Source organism: Neopelma chrysocephalum, unplaced genomic scaffold, assembly GCF_003984885.1.
Source record: "Neopelma chrysocephalum unplaced genomic scaffold, ASM398488v2 Primary Assembly neopelma1_61b, whole genome shotgun sequence".
Classification (NCBI taxonomy): Eukaryota; Metazoa; Chordata; class Aves; order Passeriformes; family Pipridae; genus Neopelma; species Neopelma chrysocephalum.
Window position 1 is genome coordinate 4104579 of NW_020897717.1, and position 24878 is coordinate 4129456.

At 42.0% G+C, this 24878-nt stretch overlaps 1 long non-coding RNA gene across 2 annotated transcripts in view; it reads right to left on the reverse strand.

Annotated features, from left to right (window-relative positions):
• The window catches only part of LOC113966877, a 30938-nt gene that overhangs the window by 3833 nt on the left and 2227 nt on the right, over positions 1 to 24878 (reverse strand). The window contains exons 3-5 of one of the 2 annotated variants that reach the window (XR_003533989.1): positions 6220 to 6321; positions 3639 to 3883; positions 1273 to 2741 (exon numbers count right to left, since the gene is read on the reverse strand). This is a non-coding gene — a long non-coding RNA (uncharacterized LOC113966877). Of the gene's footprint in view, positions 1 to 1272; positions 2742 to 3638; positions 3884 to 6219; positions 6322 to 24878 lie in introns of those variants that run through there. The other variant, XR_003533990.1, reaches the window with a different exon arrangement.

The window sequence follows — 24878 nt, forward strand, 5'->3', positions numbered from 1 at the left end:
CCTAACAAATGGGAATTTCCCACATTGTGCTTGGTGCATTTTGTCTTGTCTTGTCACTGTGTTCCTCTTAGAAGAATCTGGATTCAACTTTAAACATGGGCTAGTTTCTCTAGCTGCTTCCAAGTCTCCTCACATTCTCCATTCTCAGACAAACTACTCTCTCTCTAAAACGTTCGGGGAAGATGACCAGGTTCCTCCTTGCCACTACCCTCATTCATGATTTGCAGTCTTCCTCCATTCCTCACTGGAGCCATACTCACTTCATTACATAGATCAGTGAATGAGTTCAATGCTGAATCAGAGCCCTTGTCTTCTTTTAAAGAAGTCAGACAGTCAGTAATGCTCTACAACAAGGTAAGCCTTTCTGAAACAAATGTATGTGTCTAGTCCATTGGGTAGCAGGATCCAAAGTTCCTCAGGCCAGAAGGCTCAGGCCAAAGTTGATTAAGCCTTCAAGCAGAAGTCAGCATATTGTTTTCTTGGTATTTTTTCCTCCAGGCATTCAAAATCTACTCTTTTCTCTCTTACACTCTCTGTAAACTTTTCCTCAGCCTGTATTTCCTAGGCAGCTCATGTGTGTGGAAATAATTTCTGCAGTGCCAATATTCCTTTGTTGAGTCTGCCTCAGCTCGAGGCAAGTCTGCCTCAGCTCAAGTCTGAAAGGCTATTCTGCATCACATTAGATCAAAACATACAAGTGCTCTCATATTTTCTTGTCTTTCAGCATATTATGAGGCTCTTACCTATTTCATCCACTTATAAAAAACATATATAAATGCAGGGAAAGAAAAGCAAGCCCAGCAGTATGAAAGAACTACAAAACATTTTCGCATTCTGCTTGTTGACAGGTCCAGTCGTGATCAGGTTTTGATGTACACAGCAGGGAATTTATATGTATCATAAAAATTTACCTATGGTGAAGTTGGTAGGATGAAATTTGTATGTCCTGAGGTAAAAAGCTGCTGCAGTAATCTATTCTGAGATTGAAGTGTCATGTCTAACAAGTCCAGGCCTAGTGAAGACATCAAGCTTATCTTACAGTATATTGTTTTGTATCTCTGAGCCACTAAGATTATGTTCACATACTCTATTACATTTTACACAGTGACTTCATATTTTTAAAATATTTTTTCAATATCTGAAAGTAGAATTTTCCATTCTCTAGTTTTCAGAACTAGCCAAACTTATATTTTGGTCCCAGAATGGTAGGGCTTATTCATTTTCTATCCTGTCGTTAGAAAAATAATTGAAAAAATATTTTTCTTTGTCATTTCTTGCAGTCAGGAATTAATGGCAGTAATCAGTCAGCTCATTATTATTGGAAATAACAATTTTGGCTATAAGTCAAAGCCTGCATTACAGTCTTAAGGATGCTTCTGTGAAGTAAAAGCGCTGGAAAGCATTTGGGTGGCTTAGTGAGATTTCCAGATGGCTATAGGGAGTAGATATTAAGGAAACTCTGCAACCTTTTAAAAGAACATTGCATGTTCTCCTGTTTCCTCAGTTCCAATCTGCGAGGTTTCATGATTAAAGCCTCAGCTTACCCTAATTATACGGGAATCACGTGTCACTCTACACTGACACCGAGACCTCATTTCACACAGTTTTTGGCTGGTGGCTGGACGGAGGCACAACAGTAAAGCAACACTCACACAGCATTGCAAAAATCTAGTCTGAAGTTTTTCACACTTCAGCAAAGCCCAAGGCTATTTATGTTCTTTTCTGAACACTCTGAGTTTAGAATCTTTAGTCTGGAAAGTACATGGAAGCCCACAGGACCCAAAACATCTGCTCACCATAACTAACCACTGCAAAGCTCACAAAGGATCAGGGATCACAGGCTCCATCGATGCTCTACCTGCCAGAGTGCTCTTAAGGGCGCTTTGGAGTTGAAGATCTCCAGCATCTGGGGTCCAGGTTTTCTCCAGCTCAGCTTCGGCGGACTATAAATTCAGTCTGCTCTTGACCAGGACATGTCAGAGCCCTTTGAAAAGTACCAGGATCCATGCAAGGATCTGGGCAAACCTGTCCTGCCAGACATTGTCGCTAGGAGACCAAAAGGATGGTGGGAAACTGCACAAACTGTCAGGACCTCATGATGTTGCAGAAGAGCCTTCAGTAGTGTGAGAAAACTATTGAGTCCTGGATCTATCAGAGGCACAGAGCCCAAACAGACTTGAGATTATCTGCTCCACCTCCACAGGTTAGCTTTCTTCTTCCCATTTCTCTTACTGGCTCTAGATTGTCACTGCTTTCTTTGACAATTAAAAACCTTCTAATTGACAATGTTCATGTATTCCTTTTGCGTGTGTGCACTTTCCTTAAATAGGTCTTGAGCAGGGATGGTCCCCTGTGGTCCCTTCCAACCTTACCCGTTCTGTGATTCTGTGATTCCTCCCCACAGACGATACCTCTAATGTTCTCTTAGAGAGCGTCTGACCTTGACTTGGGCAGCTAATCCCAATCTTCTTGCTCTGCTGTAGGCAGAATAGAAATACCACTTCTCCTGTTGTTTCCTTGATCTCTGATATTAGTTCTGGCTCTGACTGCTGCCCTCTAGAGGCATCCCTCTAGGAAAAAGAGATTCGAGGGAGGAGGATACACAGTCTTAGCAAAGGCCATTGTCTTCCTGTCCACCAGCCCCATTAGGCTGAGATCCTCTTAGCAGTGCTATGATGTTTCACTGGTGACACTTCCCCTCCCTGGGGAGCCTGGTTCCTGCTTGGATTCTTCCTTCTTGCCTAAATAGAAGACACATCACCAAGTGTTGCTTACTCAGGGAAAATCACTGTTATTCCTTTAATATGAAACAGATCAATATACCACAGACTTAGATTAACTGAACAGAAATTAATAGAAAAAAATTAGGAAGACGGAGAGAAAAAATCTCCAAATGAAGAGCCCCTGCCCTCAATCTTACATTTAAGCCAACAAATATATTAAAACTTGATTTTAACTTGTAAGTATTGGCAAGCAAAGTCAATCTTAGAGCAATCACGGAGGAATAAAATAGCAGCCATAAAAAACAGATTGGGTACTGTGATATAAATTCATGCACGTCAATTTACAAAATTAATAAGTGCCAGAATAACTGTAATTCATTTAGGCATTTGAATCAAATCGTAGATCAGTCCTCAGCCATGTGTTGAACAAAAAATACCAACTTTAAAACATAATTGCTGAGTGTGGCATTAGTAATTGTAAGCAATGTTGTAAATACAGATGCTTATCCCTTCGTGTTGCTCACAGTTTTATGTACACATTTTGCACCAACATTTTGCCCCCAGAGGTGTTGCATACCATGGTATTTATTCCCAGGGTGGTGTATTACTACTTGCTGATTTCCATGCACCTAATTGGCCTATTGCTTTATGAACTTGTGCCGTATCACTTCCCAGTGTCCATATACATGGCTAACAGCTCTTCTTGGAGTCCAATCAGAAGAGAGGGTTTTCCAGGCTGCAGCAGTGAGTTTCTGTTGTGGTAGAACAGCTTCCAAGTACCACCGATTATTACAATGACAAAGCAAAACACATGATTCCTGTTTGTAAACTATTATTACAGGCCATTAATATGTGTAGTTGTAAAGCTCAACCTTCGCTAAAGGTTTTACTTGCACTGCAATACTTCATGCTTACAGTTTGTTCCAGAAGAGAGGGAATGTGTTGCATCTGTGACAGACATGCAGTTTGTAGCCTGTCTGTAATGGCTTGCTGCTCCTGAGCAGATGAGGTGATGATTAGGCAAAGGGTCATGTCTGTTTTCCTCTATTCTTTCTCTGGTTGCTCCTGGCAGGTATAGCATAGGGGCTTCTTATCTTCTTTACCTGTTGCAATTCCATGTAGAAAGCCTTACAGCGTTCTCTGTCCCATCGGACATGACTCTGGGGAATGATCCAGAAACCAACTCTATCATGTTCACCTTGAGAGGGAAAGCAAATCCTTCCTCCCTCTTATCCCATGTAACCCTCATGCAGAGCAAGACTGAGGTTTAGTGGAATTCTTGTGTCTCTGCATTTGACATAATTACTCTTCAAATAAAGAAAGTCCCACAACACCTGAAATATTCATGTACCATGGGAGATTTTCTTAAGCTTCACTGAGCTTTGGATCAAGCTTCATATAGCTTGAAACTTTCTACAGTCTCAGACCTCATTGTTTTTGGCCTGACTTCAAGCCTTCAAGGGACCCAGCAGCACACACAACACACATCCCTCCCACCGCCCCACTCCCAACAGGATTTCACTTAGCTCCCAGCTCCATCTTAGTTTACCTGTTGATTTAATGATATTTTGAATGAGACCAATTCTGTATTTGCTCATTAATACTGCATCTCACATCTCAGCCCTAGAAATTTCTATATTTGTCTTGCCTGGGATTACAGGGAAGACATAAGGAAACTGTATATAGTTTGCACCATTCTGCTTGACTTATCAAGGGCTTCTGTTATGGGAAAGAGTGATGGCTGTTTGGAAACCAATTTGCAAAACAAGAAGACTTACAGACAGACATACGAAGTTTAGAATAGAATAGAATAATATGGCTGAAAAATGTTTTGCTCACATTTGTTTACCATTATGTAATTTCAGTCAATGTCAAAAATTATAAAACATCTGTCACTTCAGCTAACAATATTCTTAAATGCAGAGCTCGTCTGGAAGATTGGAGGGCAGCTAGAGGAAAAGTGATGAGACAACCTCCTGCATATGTGCTTCTTGGACCCCAGTCTAAAAGTGAAGAACAAGAATACTCTTCTGCTGATGCTTTAAAGGTCAACAAGATTCTCAGCGAATGCCTGCAGTTAACAGAACAGGTATTTGGACCCCTGCCTACTGAGTCCTGATCATATAGTTCCCCCACAACATCTACATTTGATATCGTACTGATGGAAGCCTATTCAACCTAAGGCGACTGAAGGCCCACATCAAGACCTTAAACCATCTTGTCTGGGAGCTGCTCTATGCTGATGATGCCACCCTTGTTGCCCACACAGAAGCAGCCCTGCAGCGTTTAACATCCTGCTTTGCAGAGGCTGCTGAGCTCTTTGGGCTGGAAGTCAATTTAAAGAAGACAGAAGTTCTCCATCAACCTGCACCTCAGGAAGTCCCCCATCATCCCCACATCACCATTGGCCAATCAGAACTCAAATCAGTCCAGCAGTTTAATTACCTAGGCAGCCTCATCTCCTCGGATGGTAAGATTGACAGGGAGATAGACAACAGGTTAGCAAAGGCATATAGTGCCTTCAGAAAGCTTCATAAAAGAGTTTGGCGGAATAAACACCTGAAGAAAAGTACAAAGATCAGTGTTTACAGAGCCATAGTGCTGTCTACTCTCTTATACAGATCTGAATCATGGGTCATCTACCGCCACCACCTGCGTCTCCTAGAACGCTTCCATCAATGCTGCCTCCGTACAATCCTAAACATCCACTGGTCAGATTATGTGACCAATACATCTGTTCTAGAACAAGCAGCAGTCACAAGCATTGAGGCCATGTTACTGAGAACACAGCTGCGATGGGCAGGGCACATCTCCAGGATGAAGGACCACCGCCTCCCTAAGATCCTGCTTTATGGTGAACTTGCCACTGGCTGCCGCAAGAAAGGAGCCCCGAAGAAAAGATACAAGGACTCCCTGAAACAACATCTCAGCCTTGGCCATATTGACCATCAGAAGTGGTCTACTCTGGCCTCCAATCGGGAGGTCTGGAGACAGACCATCTATAACGCTGCTGATGCTTTTGAGAACGCACGCAGGATCACCCTTGAGGAGAAAAGACAACACAGAAAGAATCGTGCCTTGCAGAATATACCACCTAAGGAGTCTTTCTGCTGTGCCTTTTGCAACCGGACATGCCTATCTCGTATTGGCCTTTTTAGCCAACAACGTGCTTGCAACAAATGTGGGTAGAGCCCTTCCCAAATCTTCGTTCACGAAGCCTGGGCATGATGAATTGTAAGATTACTGTTCACGGAAAAGCAGGAAGTATCTTTCTACAGCATGTCCCTGATGAAAATTAGGTAGGTACATCTTCAGTGCACATCTACTATGAATAACACTTCCTGCATGACATACAATAATCTGTATTTCAGGTGAAATCTCTAGGACACAGTTGAGGGCTTGAGACACTTATTTCACCTCAATTTCCCTTAGAATCATTCTGGATTATGCTATCTAGTTATTTTGTCTTTGTATGATACAATTTTTAAGCACTTACTTGGACAGCTATCAAGTATCCTTTAAGACTCCCACAGACGGAGAAGCAGATGCACTGTAACCATCTGGGGCCAAAACTATGATTAACTTTTAAGTCAATGCCCTGTAAGAATGGACTGCACGTTAGAAATGTTTCTTCTACTTCAACAAGAAAAAACAAAACAAGGTTTAAAAGTGACCTCTAGATTCGGATGCCCAGCAAGAGACATTTTTTCTGTTACGCATGCAAAACCCAGTGATACTTACAAAATTTTGAAAGCTGGTGGTCTCCTGTCCCCAAATCAACAGAGATCCTCCCTCCCCACTACACTGGCAACTGAGTTGCATTCACAACTCTTACAGAAACGACTCTTGTTTGCCACAGGGGAATTGGGTCGAAAATCACAATGTCCTTTTGTAATGCTATGACCCGCCTCTCCTGCTGGTTTTCATGTCGTTAATCTGCAGGTTTCGGTTTTATTTACTTTATCTGTCATTTCAATTTACAATGAAATGAAACCAAGACAGGCACCTCAGCCAGTTGGAGAGATTGGGATGGGTAATTGCTCCTTATCTGCCTAGGAACTTTTCTAGCTGTTTCTGCTACACTGTAAGAATATCTGGAGACCTCTAAGATCTAGACCCACAAGCTTTCCTGATCCTATAAGCCAACAGTTCTCTGACCCCAATAAAATAGGACTTTTTGGTTGCTTGACAGAGAGCATCTCCTACAGCAGCAGCCTGTGTGCTTTTACCCCTAAACATCCCTCCTGCTCACACCTTGCAGACATCCCTCTTGGCCTACCAGTACAACAATTACTCTCACCGTCAGCAACTGTATCCACTTGAGCTTTCAGGAAAGCACCAAAGTCATCTCCTTCCCTCCTTCCCCCACCTGATTGTCGCATTTGACTGCCTTTTAACTTCATGGCTCATTCAGTGGAACATAAGCTTCATTGATAGATGGTGGGGAGTCTGAATGAAAATAGTTTGGGAAAAGTCCAAGTAATGACTACTTAGCCACAGGTAGACCAGCCCAAAGAAGATCCTTGCTAAGTGACTTCATGTACAGCTCATTGTGTTTAGCTTGGGAATGGTGTCAGTGCTTTAAGAAAAGTAAGAAAGCTTGTTTCTGACATACCCTTTTTTAGTCCCTGAACTCTTCTCTTTCTCTCTCAAGCCCAATTTCAGTCAGATTATTTGTGTGCCAACTTGGACTGGATGCAATAGTGGGACAGAAGGGGCCATATGGAAACAACATAAGCCCAACAAACATCAGCTGTGGGGCTGACTGGTGAACCAAGGGCTGGACCGACCAGGCCTGGGAGATGTGGGTGTACACATGTTCCCTGGTTTCAGGTATCTACAATGCTGAAAATAAGCTGGCACTTTGCAGCCTACTCTTGTATGCCCAAAGTGCCAATAAGAAGCCAATGAGAAGCAAATGAGGGGATGAAAGGACCTCTTTAGCCACACTGGTGTATCGCAAACAGTGGAATAGCAGGGCAGTGGAGAGGCTGTGTAACTGTGCAGCTCCCTTGTTTGCACCACAGCTGTCGTGAACCTCAGAGCCAGCCATCTACTGATGCCGTCGGCAGGCATCAAGAACACAGCAAAACTTCCCAGAACTCTGAAGATGCCTAGACCAAGAAAAAGGGGAAGAGTGGTTCTTTGGACTGTTGGCATGAATTGGGATGAAGAACTTCAGTTAACACCAAGCACGCCAGCCTGTACACACATAGCTTCTCTTTCAGAGACTCCAGCAAAAGTATCAGTGTGTAAAGTAACATTATCATAATAGTTGGAGGTAGTATTTTCAGCCAGGAACGTCGGATGCTTTGTAATCTCTAACTAATTAATCTGAACGACTTCTGTGAAATAAAAAGGCCACATGGACACGGATCACTTCACCCCAGCCTTGAAGCATAGCCACCATTGGAGTAGAGACCATCAGCTGGGTAGTAAGATACAATGGTATCTCCTCATGTTTAAAAGGAAGTGAAGACTATCACCTCTATTTCAATTGCATGAGGAATGAGGGAGGCTGGGAAGCTGTGTGTAAACACCCAAACTGGACCTGGTGAGGCTAAGTTTTGCTTTGCAAAGCAGCTGTCACTCTGTCACAATAATATTGCTCAGGACTAAGACTGATCAGGGCAGCAAGACAGGTCAGAGTCTACATGTTGCAACACCTATGGTTTCTCTCTCAATCGCTGGATCAGCCTGGAAGTAATTCTTAATAAAAAATCCTCAGTGCCCTGTCAGGCTGCTGGAAGCCCACACAGGACCAAGAAGTACTTGTCTGCACTGTAAGCACACATACGCACACCATCAGAGTAGGAGCAATCTCTGGTCAGTTCTTCCCTATTTAGGGCAATATTTAAGCATGTGCTTACCTGAAAGGCAGTTCCAATGCTTCACATCTTGGGTCAATAATTTTTATAGCAGAAACAAATGAAGACACACAAAGAGATAAATGAAATCAGCATTCTGTCATGTGACTAATAACACTTCCTGTTCAACAATCAGCAGGTGAAGAAACCCAGCAGTAAAATTCTTCTGCACATAAGGATCCAGGATATGACAATTCCTGCCTTAACAAGAGAGCATATGCATTGAATCAATTCATTTCAGTGAAGGCAGAAGGGAAACTGTTAATTATTCTTTGTGGGATGAATGAAATGCACTGTACAATTAGCACCTTCTGTGCTTCTGCCTAATGACAGGCTTAACTTAAGAGAATTCTCCATACTGTCCTACGTATCACCTTTCCTCTGACATTATCTTCCTTTTCTTGGCTCTCTACATAGAATTTTAATGAGATCCTAATTGTTTTTCCATCAGCTGCAAGGATTTCAATCCCAAGTCATATGTTGGTTGTCATTCCACAGAAGGTGGTATGGGGAGCTGTAGAGATGTTCTCTTGCTAAAACAGAGCAGGAGGCAGCCCCCACACCTCCCACTGCATCCCAGGGAAGGGCTGTCTCTGTATTTCCAATGCAGGCCTAGAGACTTCAGCTTGGCATTTCTGCAGTTACACAGTGGGGATGGGAAAAATCAGTCACACAAATGACCGCCACCACCTCCCTGCAACTCTACTCATTGCAAGGAGGTTTGGGGTGTTGGTTCCTGCACCTGCCTCACTAGGGTTTGAGCTCAACACAGCCAGAGGACTTGCAGATGCCAAATGAGCTGTGCATCAGTCTTCTATTTTATGTCCTTTGCCTTTTACTAGTCACCTGCACACTTTCGTCTTTTGTTTCATCGTTCAGGTCATTTCCAGTAATGCAGCCTATTTAAAGCATGGGTCTACTTACTTCTCTTGAACTTTTTCAAGGGCAGTTCTGAATGTATCACAGATTCCCTGAAGCATCATGAGAAAAACAGGATGTTGCAAGAGCAATTGGGTAAGAGCTCATCATATCTACTGACCATGGGGAGCACAAAAGGTTCCTAAAATACAGACACCCATGATGCGGTGCCGTTATGGATGAAGATGCTACATGTTAGAATTACTCCTTATGGTCATCAGACTGCAAGAAGATTAATTTATTACAGACTGGCTGCCCTAGGATTCACTACTAAGCCATTTCAACAGCTGACACTGCCTGCAGGAGCCTGGCACTGGGCATGAGGGTGCAGGGCCTGGGAGCAGCGAGATAACAGCCAGGATGGCATCACAGCAGGCAGGCCATCCCTGAGCATCGAGGCTCACAGAAGAAGTCCCAGACACCAAAAGGGAAGCTTGGTCTTTATACAGGGCTCTTACAGGACTGCAAAGTCTGACATCATGCAGAAAAGGACCAGGAGCCTAAAAACAATGATGATTAATCAATATCTCAGACTTCCATAACTATTCACTCCAGGGTCCTATATAGAACTTATAATCAATGGTCTGGAATTATGTTAGCAAACAGCAGCATTTTAGAGATGAGGAAACTGAGGCATGTGTTGCTGGTCCAAAGAGTATGAAATCAGTGGAAAATACAACTTGAGATCTTAAAGAAAACTCGTTTCAGGGCTAGGAGGAAAACCTCAGCTTCCCACTCTGAATCCTATGTTCCTCAACTGGACAATGCTGCACAGGCTAGCCAGCCATGTTTAATCAATTCTTACATACTTTTGTTACTCATCTATGAACTTAATGTTTATTAAAATATTTCTAAGAGCTTTGTTCCTGCACACCGCTCCATTTCAGCATGAGGAGCATTCAATGACAGTTTCCATGTCGCTGTCTCCTGTAATCACATCATCTGCCCTCCCAAAATATCTCTCTCCCTTACAGGAAACAGTATGGAAGCAATAGCATCTTTTGTGTCATAGCTTCTGTATGACAACTATGTGGTTTCCATCCACACCTTACACTCATTATATTCACTTTTTGACAGCTAGATTCTTCCTTTTTGGGCTTCAGTGCCAATCCAAATCTCAGTAAAGTATAAGAAAACAAATTAATTAGCAGGCACTGGAGAGTGTGAATGTTGCCCAAAGGTATACACTGGTAACTAAATATGAGAAGTCTATGAGGCTTATTATGTGACTTGAGCTTGACTGGTTTTTATTTGCAAAAACACAGCTTCAGCACCAGGAAGCAGTGGGCAGTTCTGTAGCTGGAAGCACGGCCAGAGCTCTGAACTGCATCTTTCTGCACACTGGGCATATCTCCTGCTCCACTTAAAGATGACATCAGGAAATTGCCTCAGCATTCAAGGTAGGCACTTTAAATTTGATCTCTTTAAATTACTATAAACAAGATAGGCCAGACTTGCCACATTAACATCCAAGGCTGCAAGAAAACCTCATGAAGTGAAATCCCCTTAGCCATGGGCTGCTACCCACTTTCCCATCCTTAGAGCATGACAGCTATTCACAGACGGCTGTAATTTTGACCACTAGTAAGAAGAAGATGCAAGTAAACTTCCAAGAAGATGGGACCTGGAAAACTTGCTTTCCTCCCTCTTTCTCAGTCTATCTTTCATTAACCATCACAAATATTTAAATTAAAGCAAACACTGCAGATATGAGGGAATTTTTAATTCACTGACAAGAAATGCTGCCTTCAAGACCTCTTTCATGACCATTATAAATAGAAAGCCATAGCACTGCAAAACTGAAATGAATGCTGACAGTCCAGCTCTTCCCTTCTTTAAAGAAATTGCCAAAATGTGCAAAAAATTTAAACATTCAGAGAGATAACACACTGCTTGCTCAGTGCACCTCATCTGTAATTTACAGATTGTTATTGCTGGCATCACTTGAACACTCCATACTTGCTTAAAAAATGTGTCCCTTGCTTACAGCTTTAGACAAATCATCTAATTTCCTAATGAGCTGGTAACACTCAGTCAAGTGCTGCTACTGGAGCAGAACAAAGTATGTTCCTGTTGTATCATAAATAGGGGACTGCTGACCCAGAACTGAAATGTAAGGGTGCAGGCAGAAGCTGATGCCTTTGTCATAACTTACACTTCTGGGTGAACTCCTTTTTCAAAGCATAATTGTACTTCATAATTGTATTTCTGAGCATGGGAGATATGCAAAAGCCAGTAAAAAGGTGGCTACCATCAGCTCTGGCCTGCACCACCAGATACTTTCTTCCCTCCTTTCCCTAGAAAAAACGTAATACTCCTGTAGAAAGCAAAATCCAAAAATTTTCAATTTGAAAATTCCTCTGAATGTCTTATGCTGACTGTGGTTTAGGCCGCTCTCGTTTGTACATCTTACTCCCTCTCCCAGTTACATTTTCTGGTGCCATGTACCTTTTAACCAGAAAGAAGAATGTTCAACTTTTTCTACACAAAAAACTCTCAGCAACTTTCTGAAAAGAGACATCTTTCACAAACAATCCCAAATCAAATTGCAAAAGAGTCCCACTTAAAAAGCAAGCATGCAAACAAAAATCCATAAGTCCTTGAACAAGTCCCATCTTGAGAGAGAATTTGAGAGAGAGCCCAGCACTGGGTTTGAGGGTATGATTTAGCAGTGATAACCCTGCGGGCTGTAAAGGATCCCAAGGGATTAAGAAATCGTTAAACATAATGCCCTCTTCAACCAAAAGCAGCATTTGAACTCAGTTCTTTGGAAGTGAAACTCTAGACTATTCACTCTGGTAAGCTTGTGTTAAAGGCACCATGAGAAGTGGCTGGCTACAACTTTCTACGTCTGTTGATGGCGAGCTGCAAGACAAACGGTGCCCATGTGGAGGAGCTGGGAGGTCTCTGAAGGAGGGAATTAGCAGCAAGCTGATGCCTGCTGCTCATTCCTGCATGGTGTGTAAGGGTGAAAATGCAAGTAATGTGAGTAAAGCAGGAGCCCATGCACGTAAGGAGGGGCTGTGGGTTAGTGAGGCTTGGACAGCTAATGGAAGTAACCACTGCAGTGCCATGCAGCAAGGATATGCCCCTAGAGCACCCACTGCAGTTGGCAAGGCTTTTGGGTTCCTAGCAGGATCCATCCTCAGGAAGTGTATAGATGGCTGATGATCACACAGAATATAACAGAAATATAACTGGCTATACACACGTCGGTATGGAGGGTGGGGCGGAGGGTGGCATGTATGAATCTCATCCCCAAGCGGTATATAAAATACAAACGTGGTTCACGAGTGCCTCGCATGTGCTTTCCTTCACATGGCACACAGGGCTCATGGTCTGCCTGTGTGCCTTACTGCCTTTATAAGAGGCTGCATAGATCAGTTTGGGTTCCTCAACTTCCAAGGAAGGATCAGAGAAAATCTCCAACAGATCTGGGATTTTGGAAAGTTTCTAGACCCACCTAAAGTAAATCACAGAAAAGCACATAATGAAACACTGAACATATTACTTTTCTTCCATTAGGGTAATTAATGTCTTTGCCTGTGCTGCAGAAAACTCTGAGACAAATCTATTCTTCAGGTCACAGGAAATGGTGACATACAAGCAAAAACCCCCCAGCTTTCCATTCAGTTCACATCTGTGTGGTTCCCACCGCTAGAGCCAAGACTATTTTTTTCCTTTAATTTTAATCGTGCATGCAGAAGATGAGAACTATGTAGCACACTCCTTTCAGGCCAGAGTGACAGACACCCTGCCTCCTGTTCCCTACCATCAACCTTTTGGGAACACACCATCCCTGACCATTCAAGGGCACAGTTTTACCGACAGCATACACAACCTGACAAGTAACAATTACAAGACGGTGAAGGAATTTTCTCTTCTCCCCACCCCCATCTTTTAGTTGCACTGAATCTATATAAACAAATCATATCATTGACTTTGCCAGTAGATGAGCTTTTCCATCTGGGAATACTATTTCATTTAAAATAAAGGATTGAAAACCCTTCACAAGAGACAGGTAAAACTAGCACAAAATAGGAAAAAAGCAAGAGGCAGAGACCGACTAAGAGACCTATGAGGGCTTTTCCATTTCTAGCTGCTATGGGCTTTCTTGGAAAGAAACAGTTGCTGTCTCCCAGAAGTGATGGAAACCCTGGCTTGCCCTATCTTGAAGCTGGGAGAAACTGGGTCAGTACTACTTACAAGTAGTACTGATTCATCTCCCTGCTTAATTTTAAGATGCTGTCTCAAAGGGTCCTCCGCTATTCCTCAGTAGCCAGGGCCAGGCAGTGACATAAGTGAGAGGAGCAGAGTGGGAGGCAGTGTTTGACTTGCCCCAGGAGTCCCACAGTGGCCAAACCAGCTGCTGGGGAAAAGCAACACCTCACATTATCCCCTTCTTTCCTTTTGCATGGAGCACTTTGGGCAAGCAAGCAGTCTGCCCCATGTGAGGGAGAGGAGCTCCTTACTCAGTGTGGCAGGAGTCAGTGCTGCTCTCTGCACTGCAAGAAGATGGGGGGAGATGTGCCCCCATCCTGTCTTGAAAATAAAATGCTTTTCTTAATCATTTCAGTATAATAATGAAACTTTCCACTCAGGCAGAGCATACAAGACCTTTCAGATGCTCTCAAAACTTCTTCCTTGAATTTGTTGCTGCAAAACAGCACCACAGGTAAACCCACGGGTCTTCTCTTGGTGCTGGGGGAGACCTTATTTTAGTGCATCCCCACTGCAGCTTTACAAACCTTGTGAAAATCATTCTCTTTTGTTTTTTTTTTTTGTTAATGATGCCATGAAGCCAAGAAATAACACAATGGGCAACTAATTGCATGTATGAAGCTTCAAAAGGTAACAGCTTATATTATCTCTGACAAGTTTCCGTAGACATTTTCTTTTACTACAGTTTAAACCCACTGCAGAGTTCTTATGCATCCGTATAGGTGCAGGTAGTCCCAGGGGAAATTTCATGGGGTAACACAAAGTCCCCAAGACAGACATGGGCCACCTTGGGCTGACAACAGAAAGGGGAATATAGAAGGAGATTACAAGAAAATTTCCAATAGCCTTTTCTTTTTTCTGTTTTCCAATATAAACTGATTAAATTGCTGCATCTTGTTAGAAATACCTTGATACAAATATCTATTACAAAATTTTCTGTTCCTATCATGTAAACTTCTATAAAAGTTCAGCAAAAGGTTTCACATGAATTCAATCAATGCCCTGGAGGATAGGGGGAAGGGCACATCCATTTTTTTGTACTAGTACTTTATATAAATTCAGCAAAACAACTGCACTTTAGTTTCAATCAATATACAAGTTCTTTGTATGATTTGGGGGGGTGACGACATTGAAATTGCCTAATTTCACTGATTCAATCCATCTTCTGCCAGTCAACAAGAGCTTTCAGCCTAGACAAAGACTAAAATAAAGCATACCAAATAAAAACCATGGACATATAATTGTCATTTCCCAAAAGCTTCTTTCAGTCCCAGCTTCTCAGAAAACTACCCAAGCATTAAAGCTGCTGCCTCTCAGGGAAACTAATTATAACTAAAAAAAAAAAAAAGAAAAAGGAGGGGGAAACGCAACCCACATGTCTAACTGAATATATAAAGGATAATTGTGTCATTAAAACTAACAACATTTCAGATGGTGAAAGACTCACAAGGCAAGAATGGATGTGTTGGACACCATCAGGCTCCCATCAGATTATTCACATAAAAATGCAGCCATTACCAAAAGAATCTAATCCTTGTGTGCTTCCACTGACATAGCTCAGATGTGCATGTTGGTATTTTTGAGCCCTTGCAGTGCTGAAAGTGTCAGCAATTCATTGTTTACTGTCTGGACTGAATTGACTCTTAGAGCTCCTTAATGATACACAGACAACCAACGCCTCATCTACCAAGGCGTGTTGATTGCCATTCAAGTAAGTATAAGCTTTCACATAGTTGTAAAGCAGGATCCTCCTCACATCTTCCAAGGAACTTCTAACAAGGACTCTGTTTAATCAATGCACCTCCAACTTTGTGGCATGGGCAGAGCAAGACAATCGTCCTTTTAAGAAGAACTAAGCCCTGGAATCAAGGAAGCGCCAGTGGGTGCTGCGAGGAACACAGACGGCAGAGGGTAGGTATACTTTCTGGCCATAATTTATCATGAAAAAGTGTTGTTATCTCTATTGGTACAATTGCACAGTCTCAAAGAAATCATGAGAGAATGTTTTCTGGATAACTTCAGTCATTCCCTAGTTTAATTTTGCCAACAAAAAGCTTGATAAAACAAGTTCTTTGCAGCTAAGCTAACCAAACTCAGTGTCCTATGGATTTCTGTTACGTATCCCCGTACTACTGCTGAAACTAGCCTACTACCACTCTGTTACACCTTTGGGATTACTCTGCACCCCTCACTGCCACAATATTCTCAGGTTTTCTAATGTTTGCTCATCCTTCAAAAATAGTTATGTCCCTGAAAAATTGACAGTGCATGATACCTTCTAGGTATGCCTCCCTTGTTGCCATCACCTATTCTTCATGGTAGTCTCCCTTATTTCTCTTTCCCATCAGACACCCTGAGTTCCCCTCCAATCCCTTGAAAGTCTCCAGTGACATCTTTGGCTCCCACAAAACCCTTACTTTTCCACTGCTTTGAGGCAAGCAAGAAACATCTTATACTATAGATGGTTTAAAACCATTCACACGATGATAGGGCAGATGGGTTTTGTACATTTGGGCATACAGAAAGGACAATGGCTCAATGATCACAGCTTTACCTTGAGAGGACATTAATCAAGCCTTTGGAAAATTTTCACCAGTCTTCACAAAATTCATACAAATGGTAGTTTCTTTGAGAGGCTTTCCTTTCTTTCCAGAATGGCTGAAATTTGCTGACAGTTCAAAAAGTTACATGAAGGAGCGGGAGGGGACCAACAGATGGACAGACAGCCATGGTGACTGTATAAGCCTCATTTCTTTAGAAAACCAGACTAAAAATAGAAAAGTACAGTGGTTGACAGATTTAATTAACACAAACATACAAGGCTTTTAGTCCATTAACCCTCTTACTGGTCTAACTATTGCATTAGAGGTTTGGTTGCCATTTCTGATAGAAAATAACTCAGCTGTGCAACATTTTGTCTGCAAACAGTCCCTCAGACTCTGAATTCGTAGGCAAAAGACACCCTTTCCCTCTGCTTCTTTGCATTAGTGAAGAGTTGTCTCTAACAGACACACAGAAATCTTTTAAACTTGTCTTGTGGGTTTTTTTCCTTCTCTCTGTTTATTCGTATTTAACTTGGAAGGGCTGCAGACTGAATAAGGATATTAAGACTCACATGTGAAACAACGTGTTATGTATTAAGGGTATAAATCAAAGTCATGATGTCAGTGGAAAGACTCTCATTAAATTCAATCAGTTTGGAGTGTCAGTTAATAGAGTCTCAAAACTCTTGGTGAGAAAGTATCAGAGCATCTCATGTGACTGAGGTCCTCCTGAGCTAGACCACCCTTTGTGTGCTGGAGCCAGGCAGAGTAAATCCATGCAACACAATGCAGTAGCTTGCAGAATCCTAATCTGAAGGAAGCTCTCCAGCAATGCAACTGTTAGGGCTATTTTTAGCATTAGTGCAGATTGTAGTACCTCTTCTTTCAAGGTATATGGTCTAAAAAGTATACCCTGATAACACCCAAAAATTAATAAAAATCCTCCTTTGCTCAATCTCTGCTTTTGGGATTAAAGTTCCTGAGTTTATCCATTCAACCCAGGCAGTAGTTAGGATGTCTGTCTGAATGCTGCCTTGGATTTTTAACACCTTGACCACAGATCAGATAAATTTTTCTTCAGTAATTCAATATAACCTTTAAAACACTATTAGATGACTGCATCAACTAGGGACTTAAAAGGAATTGTCCAGGTGAAGTGGAATTTACCCAAAGGAAAAAGCCAGTACAACTCCCATCTAAAATTCACCTTGAATGTCTTTGATAAGTGGTGAGCAGACCTTGTTTGGGCACAGGTATTAAATTAATTCATCTAAATATCAGAGGTGCTCATTCTATGCAATACTGACATATCAGACATACACAGATGGAGCAATTTTTGGCTGAACCATTACTAACCTTTTTGGCTCTGTGGATGGCAGCAGGGCAACTGAGAGACCACACTGATAATTGCAGCAATATGCAAGGACAGCAGAAACTAAAATGACTGTAATTCATTTAAGAGTGCTTAATCTTCTGCCCAAGGAAATAATTGTCATAGAAAAAGATTATCTGAGATACTGCTGGGAGAGCTCAAATCTTTTTTGATCTGCTGCTCTGCTCCAGGCAGGCTTTTTTTTTTCAGCTCAGGCAGTGCAATCACATTGAGTTCTTGAACATTTTGTGACCCTAAAATTTGTCCCACTATTTGGTTTCGCAGATGCAATCACCTTACAGGGGCCCCAGCCTTCCCCAGGGTTACGAGCAGACCTTGCAGCCCTACAGAGACTGTGAGATAAACCCTTGCAGCCTCACTGGTTTGAGTTAGCACCCTGACGAACGCTCCAGAAGCAAACAGTCAACTCCTGCTCCTGTGCACCGGCACCTACATCCATTCCCAACATGCCAGCTTGCAGCCCTCAAATCAGCATTCTTCAAAACTTCCTCTCTGCTGCTTCTTCTGCAAAACATTGTCTATGAGAAAGGAACAGACAGATGCCAAGGCCAGCCCATGACTGACAGTCAACAGCTTTAACTTCTCCTTTGCTTACTCTTGCTGTATTACAGACAGTTCAGCCTTTCCACAGCCGTTAGTTTCATTGACTGCTATCCCAGCCGTATATTTGGATTGTGAAAATTTGAAGGCAGGTCTGTCTTCTTGTTGGCTATTTGCAGATCTTCCATGCACACAGACAGTACAACGACATGAATATAGGTCAGCAGCCAAGTCAGAGACATGGGACTGGTTGGGAATGGAGCTCACATGATATATGAGAAAAATTCAAGTTCTTGCAGAGATCTCTGTGACAATTAATAAATTCCACCTCAGCAAGCCCACCTTCTGCTGTGAGCATTTCAGTGGTATGATAGCTTCAGAGTAGATTTTTGATTTTTCACTTATCTTTTGATATTTGTCCCATGAATCTGATACAAAATCTTGCAGTTCATTTCTTCAAACTTCTGGGTGCATGCAGGAAGAAAACACAAACAGCTTAACTACTTGTGAGATCTGCCTGGGGAATGAGACATAGGAAAACCGAGAGCTAAACTTAGCTATGGAAAAGGAAACAAGCTATAAAAACTGTTGTCAGGTGCAGAGGAGCTGCTTGGGAATTGCAAGGATTCAGTCTTTCCAAAAGGAGAAGTATATGCAATCAGAAAAATAGTCATAAAATTATTTATCTTCAGGAAAATGGATGAATTCTCAATTTTCCAGCTTGCAGAGGCCTGAGGAGAAGATATGTATGTTTTCACAATTTGTATGTTTTCACTCTTCTCATCAGAGAAAGTCAGGGTTTTTTGATAGTGTGAGTATACCATAAACACTCATTTTCCTCTTGCATCCACTACAAATCTTCTACCTTCCTCTTTCATCTTCTTGGTTTTAAATAGGGAGGATAACTACTCAGGAAGAGCATGGACACGGCAGTCAAGTTTGTGTAGTAGCAGCTGGAAATTTTCTGGTTGTTCAGAAGGAACCTAAACCTACTTAAAAGGCATACAGGTGCTGGAAAGGAAAACTTGTCAGTGGGCAAGAGGGGAGCCTGCTGCCCTCAGAGGTGTGCCATCCCAAAAAGCTCCCTGACAAAGATCCACAACTATTCAGCAGTCAGAAAATGCTAAAGCTGACTGAAAAGCTGAAGGAGAAGGCAGTGTAGGGAGAGGGAGACCTTAGCACTGTATGCAAGTGGACATTGAATGAACATTTCACCAGAAACCTCACCACATTTCTCCTTGATGAATGCGCAGACCAGCTCTACAGGAAATGCAGTAAGATGAGGCAGCCTCTAACTTTAACTTACCTTTATGTCAAAATCCCAGGTAATGTTGTAGCACTACAAAGCCCCTTTGAGAGTCCTTGCTGAAGCAGAAATTTTCACCTCACAAGAGAGTCAATAGCGGGAGTTCCTGAAAAAACAGGCCAAAAGCAGTTTCCTTGTAAATAACACTAAAATCAGAAAGACTCCTGAATGTCTAAGAAAAACCAGTGGGCCAAGGATCTGGTCGCTGGGCTGAACCAGTCCAAGGGATGCTGCTCAGGATATGAATCATGGAAGCAGGACGGTCACATCCTGTTATGAGAGTGTTGTTTATTTTTCCTCCTCCTTCAGCCCTGGACCTCTCTGCTGTGCCTGCCACCAAGGCTGCCAGCTGCAGAGGCTGTAAGGTGTATGACTGTCAACAGGAACTGAACTATAATCACAGCAGCTCCTGAAGCAGCCATCAGCTGGCAGCCAAGTTCGGAGAGGAGCCAGGAACCTGTGGGTCAAAAACTTCTCCTGGTACTGACTGGTTTTTTCTGTCAATGGAAGTAGAAAGCATGGGAAAGTAGGTACTATTCTGATTTGATTATCTCTCCATAGCCACTTGCCTTACCTAGAGATAAATCATTTGCCAAAACCAGTAGCTGAGGAAAAGCAGACTGCCTACCTGGTATACACCAGCCTTGAGGTAGTTTTGGTATGTACAATCAGTTAATAGAGAAGGCCAACTCTGCCCCCCTATCAGTCTCTAAGACTGACAGAGTCTGAAGCAACAAACATTAATTTTTGCACTCAGGAACTTCGTTTGTGATTTTCTGGTTGAAGACAACAGGACAGTGACAAGCACAGTATTTAAACTGCATGACACAACGGTAGGACTCAGTACCCCTTGTGCTGTTCGTCTCATGCCCCTCAGTGAAAGACTAAGCGAGAAAGCCCTGGCTAATTTAAGCACAGTAGGAACTTTACCACTGCCTTCCATGGGAGCAGAATCTTGTTGCACAGTTATACTAACACCTTCCTAGCCACTGCAGTTTTAAAGGATGCCAGCAGACCTAACATGGGTGATACTATTTTTCCAGTGAGTGCCCTTATTAACAGTGACACCATGGCTTGTCCAGACAACACAACTGTGCAAAGGTCACCTTGAAAGGAATTGTACTGAAGATCACAGTCCTCTCTTAGCTAGAAGATGCAATTAAAAATATATTACTTTAAATAACTCCCAAGGTCGTGTCCTCATTGCTGCAGGATGTTGGGAAGGCAAGTATTTAAGGGACTCCTCTTTTTCCATTCATTAAGCTCATCTTAAGAAATGTTATTAATGCTTAAAAAGGCTTCCTTTGTGAAATTAGCCATTTAGAGCAGAAAGGTAGTGGGACTTTATACAAGCAAGCATGCTCCATCAAGAGCAAACCTCAGGTTAACTGGCACACACAGCAGAGCGTCAAATAAGGTGAGAGCTTCTGTAAGGAAATAATTGTACAAGATACACCCTCTGAAACAAATTAATATTCAGTTTTCCTGCCATGGGTGTAATTTCCCCTGACCTCAGCAGGCTTGAGCCCAGAGGGTGCACACCTTACAAAGCCCTTCTTCTCCCCTTGCTCCTTGAAGCAGAATCGGTCCAGTGTTCAGAGACCTCCTGTGATGCCTGTGGCTTCTCATGGGACCTGGGGAACCAGCAGACAGGGAAGTGGACTAGTGAAATACTACATTTGTACCCAGCCAGAATAACCTGGCCCCCACTGGACAACTTCACAGGTATTTTTTAGGGAGCCTCTTATCTTCTTTTCACTCTTGCTGTTAAAGCATCACTCCGATGTTTCCTATATTAGAGCTTGCCACTATCACTTGTCCAGAACTCTCCTTCAGGAGGTATGGCAGATATGCCAGTCCTTTGGGAACACTCTGTCCTTCCCAGGGAGAGACCATAACACCAGCTGGTGAAATGGTGAAATGAAGAAAAGTGCTGTTTCTTCTATGCACTCTAGAAAATGCTCTTGACTGTAAGGCGGGGTCAAGCAGCAGTTTCTAAAATCATAGGGCTGCCTGTATCGGGAACAGCACCTTCACCCATGCTGTCTGCTTTTGCAGGTCAGTTAAGGTTTGTAGCTCTGTGAGCAGAGTAGCAAAAGTTTTCTAGCCCTGCCAGTATCCCAACAAAAAAGCCCCAGTGACTTGCCAGGTCATCTTCAAGTCACTGGAAGGGCTGGCCCAAGATGGAGTGAGACACTTTCATTCCCCAGGCACTGAGCACTGGCCCAGCCATTCCCAAATTCAGGGTCACGACCCCATTTGGGCTGTGGGAATTATGAGAGTATTTACAACCCTGACTGAAGTTCAGTTTCATCCAATATCTGTGCTAGTGCTACAGACCCAGAGTCACCCACACCTACAGGAAAACTTGCTTCCCATCCCACTGGAAGCAGTGTTCTCCCATCTTAGTCTTCTTGCTGGCTTTTAAGCCAGGTGAAGAAACAGGCATAGTAATACTGTATTTCTAGTATCCAGTTCTCAAAATTTGTATTACTATGAAACAATTCCCCAGTTATTCTAGATTCACATCAGTATTTCCTTTATCTTAGCAAGTACTTTACCTAAGAGAAGAGTGTGAATATGAGAAAATTTGGCTCCCTTGGTACTGTTAATATAGTTGAAAAATTTGTCTGGTAAAAAAATAGTACCTGTGTCAGTGGCTTTATAGATAAAGCAATCTCTCTCAAACAAATTACAAGGACTATACATGTTATTAGAAAAAAATAAATATAATTTCCCTGTCAAGGATCTGTAGAACCCCTTTCTGAAGCAACTGTCTGGGGCCATATGACAGCAATCTACTTATGTACCACCAATATGCTCCAGTAGGGAGCAGATAAAACAAACATTAGATAAAGGATCAACATTTCCCTGTGGGAATTTACAGATTCAGCCAGAAATTCTCTATGTACCAGGCTTGTTAGGAAAACACTTTTTTTTTAAAAAACACATCCTGATAACAGCTTAATGCTAAATAATCCTAAATCCTGTAGAACTGCCTTCCACCCTCTGCCTTGACAAAGTCTCATTACTGAATTTTCACAATGTAAATGGGTGGTATAGAGAAATGAGGAAATATAGGGGGGGAGGAGAAAAAAAAAAAAATGAAAAAAATTGTATGAGAACAATATTTATGCCAGCTGGTTCTGTCATTCCCTAGAATTAAGGAAGTCACAGTACTCCAGTAACATCAGCAAGTCCCCCAAATCCTTCTGTCTGCTGTGTGCTTCAAAAAGTTGTCATTGATTTTAACAAACTCAGATCCAAAATGTTCAAATTAAATCCTCCCCAAAACTATTCACCCACTTTTCTATGTCAGCTATATAGCTGTGTGCTATAACTATGCCACAGTTAGTTCTTCCTGCATGAGGATCTGCCTGGAAGACAGGCAAGTTTGATTTACACCTGTTTCATGGATGCCCAAAACCACCAGGGTGCTTCTATGTGACACTGCTAAAAGGGCTTCTACTGTGCTCCTTGGAGGTGAAGTAATAAGGAAGCCTTGGTGCAGCACAGAACTTAGTTTTTATGAAGGGGTTTGTCCATGAAATTCAGACAGACATATGTAGATCATGCTGGTACTACAGCCAAGAGTCCTCATTCTTCACTTTCTTCTCTAATTTGAAATAATTCACAGCAATTTATACATCCTAGACAGTTTCCACTATGCTTGTCATTTTAAATCATTTCAAACACATAGACAACTAACAAAGATTCAGGAAAAGGGCAAAATGCTACAGTGAAAGAAAGGCTCATGCTACTCAAAAAGGCAAGAACCATTCTCACCAGTACCGGTGGCGAGTGACACAAATGTGGTGCCTCATCTGCTACAAACAAAGATTCAAAGGAAGTTTAGGAAGAGCGTATGGAGTTCAACACATGCCCGAGCACAAGGTCCAGGCACAATTCTAATGTCCTTTTAGATTTTAAAACTCATTCATAACAGGATAAGACAGAAGGAGAGCTGCGACCTCTTTGAGATGATGTAGGACAAGCCAACCTGGAACTACCCTGGAGACAGGCTGCTGCATGCTGAGCCAAGGCAGGCAAGAGCTTGATGGTACTAACTAGTCCAAAGAGGAAAATATGGGCAACATAAATCAAAGATCGGTGACAGTTTTGGAAATCGGCTAGGACATTGCATCCTGCCAGCCCAAAACCCTGTATCTACTCAAACCCAGAGGAACTGTCAAAGTCAGTATTGAATAACTAAGGAGAACAAAATATTGACTTTAAGTCCTTTGTGCTCATAAATCGCATGTTTCATTTTCCAAGCTGCAACATTTTCCTCGCCTATGCAAATGCAATAGCTCAAGAAGTCTTTCTGCACCAGATTGTTCCTATCAGTGATCATTTTGGTAGCAAAACAAAGTATTCCTGTTGTATAAACTTCCTTTGGCAAAACCCAATTATTTTTTTACTATTGTATCCATCCTTCAAAAAATAATCAATCAAAACAATTATCTTCCCATTCATTTTGTTTCATTTTTATCTTCATACTCATTTCTGGCACAAACACTCAAAATGAACAGATGATAGCAAACTACTTAAAATCCAGGGTCACATGAACACTGGTGCAAATTTTGGGCCGAAAGACTGAAGTATTGCTCCACCAAAAACCTCCTGGGCTTCTATTACTGGTTTGAACCACAGCCTGTAGCATGAAGGTGACAACACTGGTAGTGGAAACTTGAACAAAATTTATGAATAAGGAAGCACAGATATAATCTTACAAATGCAAACAGGTTTTCTTGTACTGATGGTGAATTTAATCCATGATAGTGATTTCATTTCCCTTAGAAGTCCAGATAACCATCTGGTATAAATCAAACTGATTCCTTTGACTTCAGTAGGATTATAATGCTCAAAGCCAGTTACAGGTCATACCCAGTGGCTAAGGAATTTTACCTTAAAGCTAGCAAATACTGAGAGCTTTGAGTTTCCAATCAAAGGCAAAGGGGAGCTGAAAAAAAAATATTTTTTCTAAACAATGCAAAAAGGAAACCCAGACATTATTTCAGGTCAGTCTGAAAACTTTAATTCAAATTAAATGAAAAGGCTTAAACTGCGAAATGCAAAACAAAAGTTAAAAGCTTTTCTTCAAAAAATACCAAAACAAACAGCTGTGGAACATGGGGCATGAATCTCTATGCTTAAGGACACTGGGTCAAAATAGAAAGGCAAAGTTTTCTTTGAAAAACAATTATTTCATTTAGGGAAACACAAACAAAACTTTTTTTAAAAAAGAACAGGGCAAGTTCTACTCTATATGATATGTAATTCTTCAAAAACTCACTTTTTTCAGGTTCCATATGACATGGTCAGGGGGACAGAAATGTATCCTTTCAAGCAGTAGCTGATTTGTCT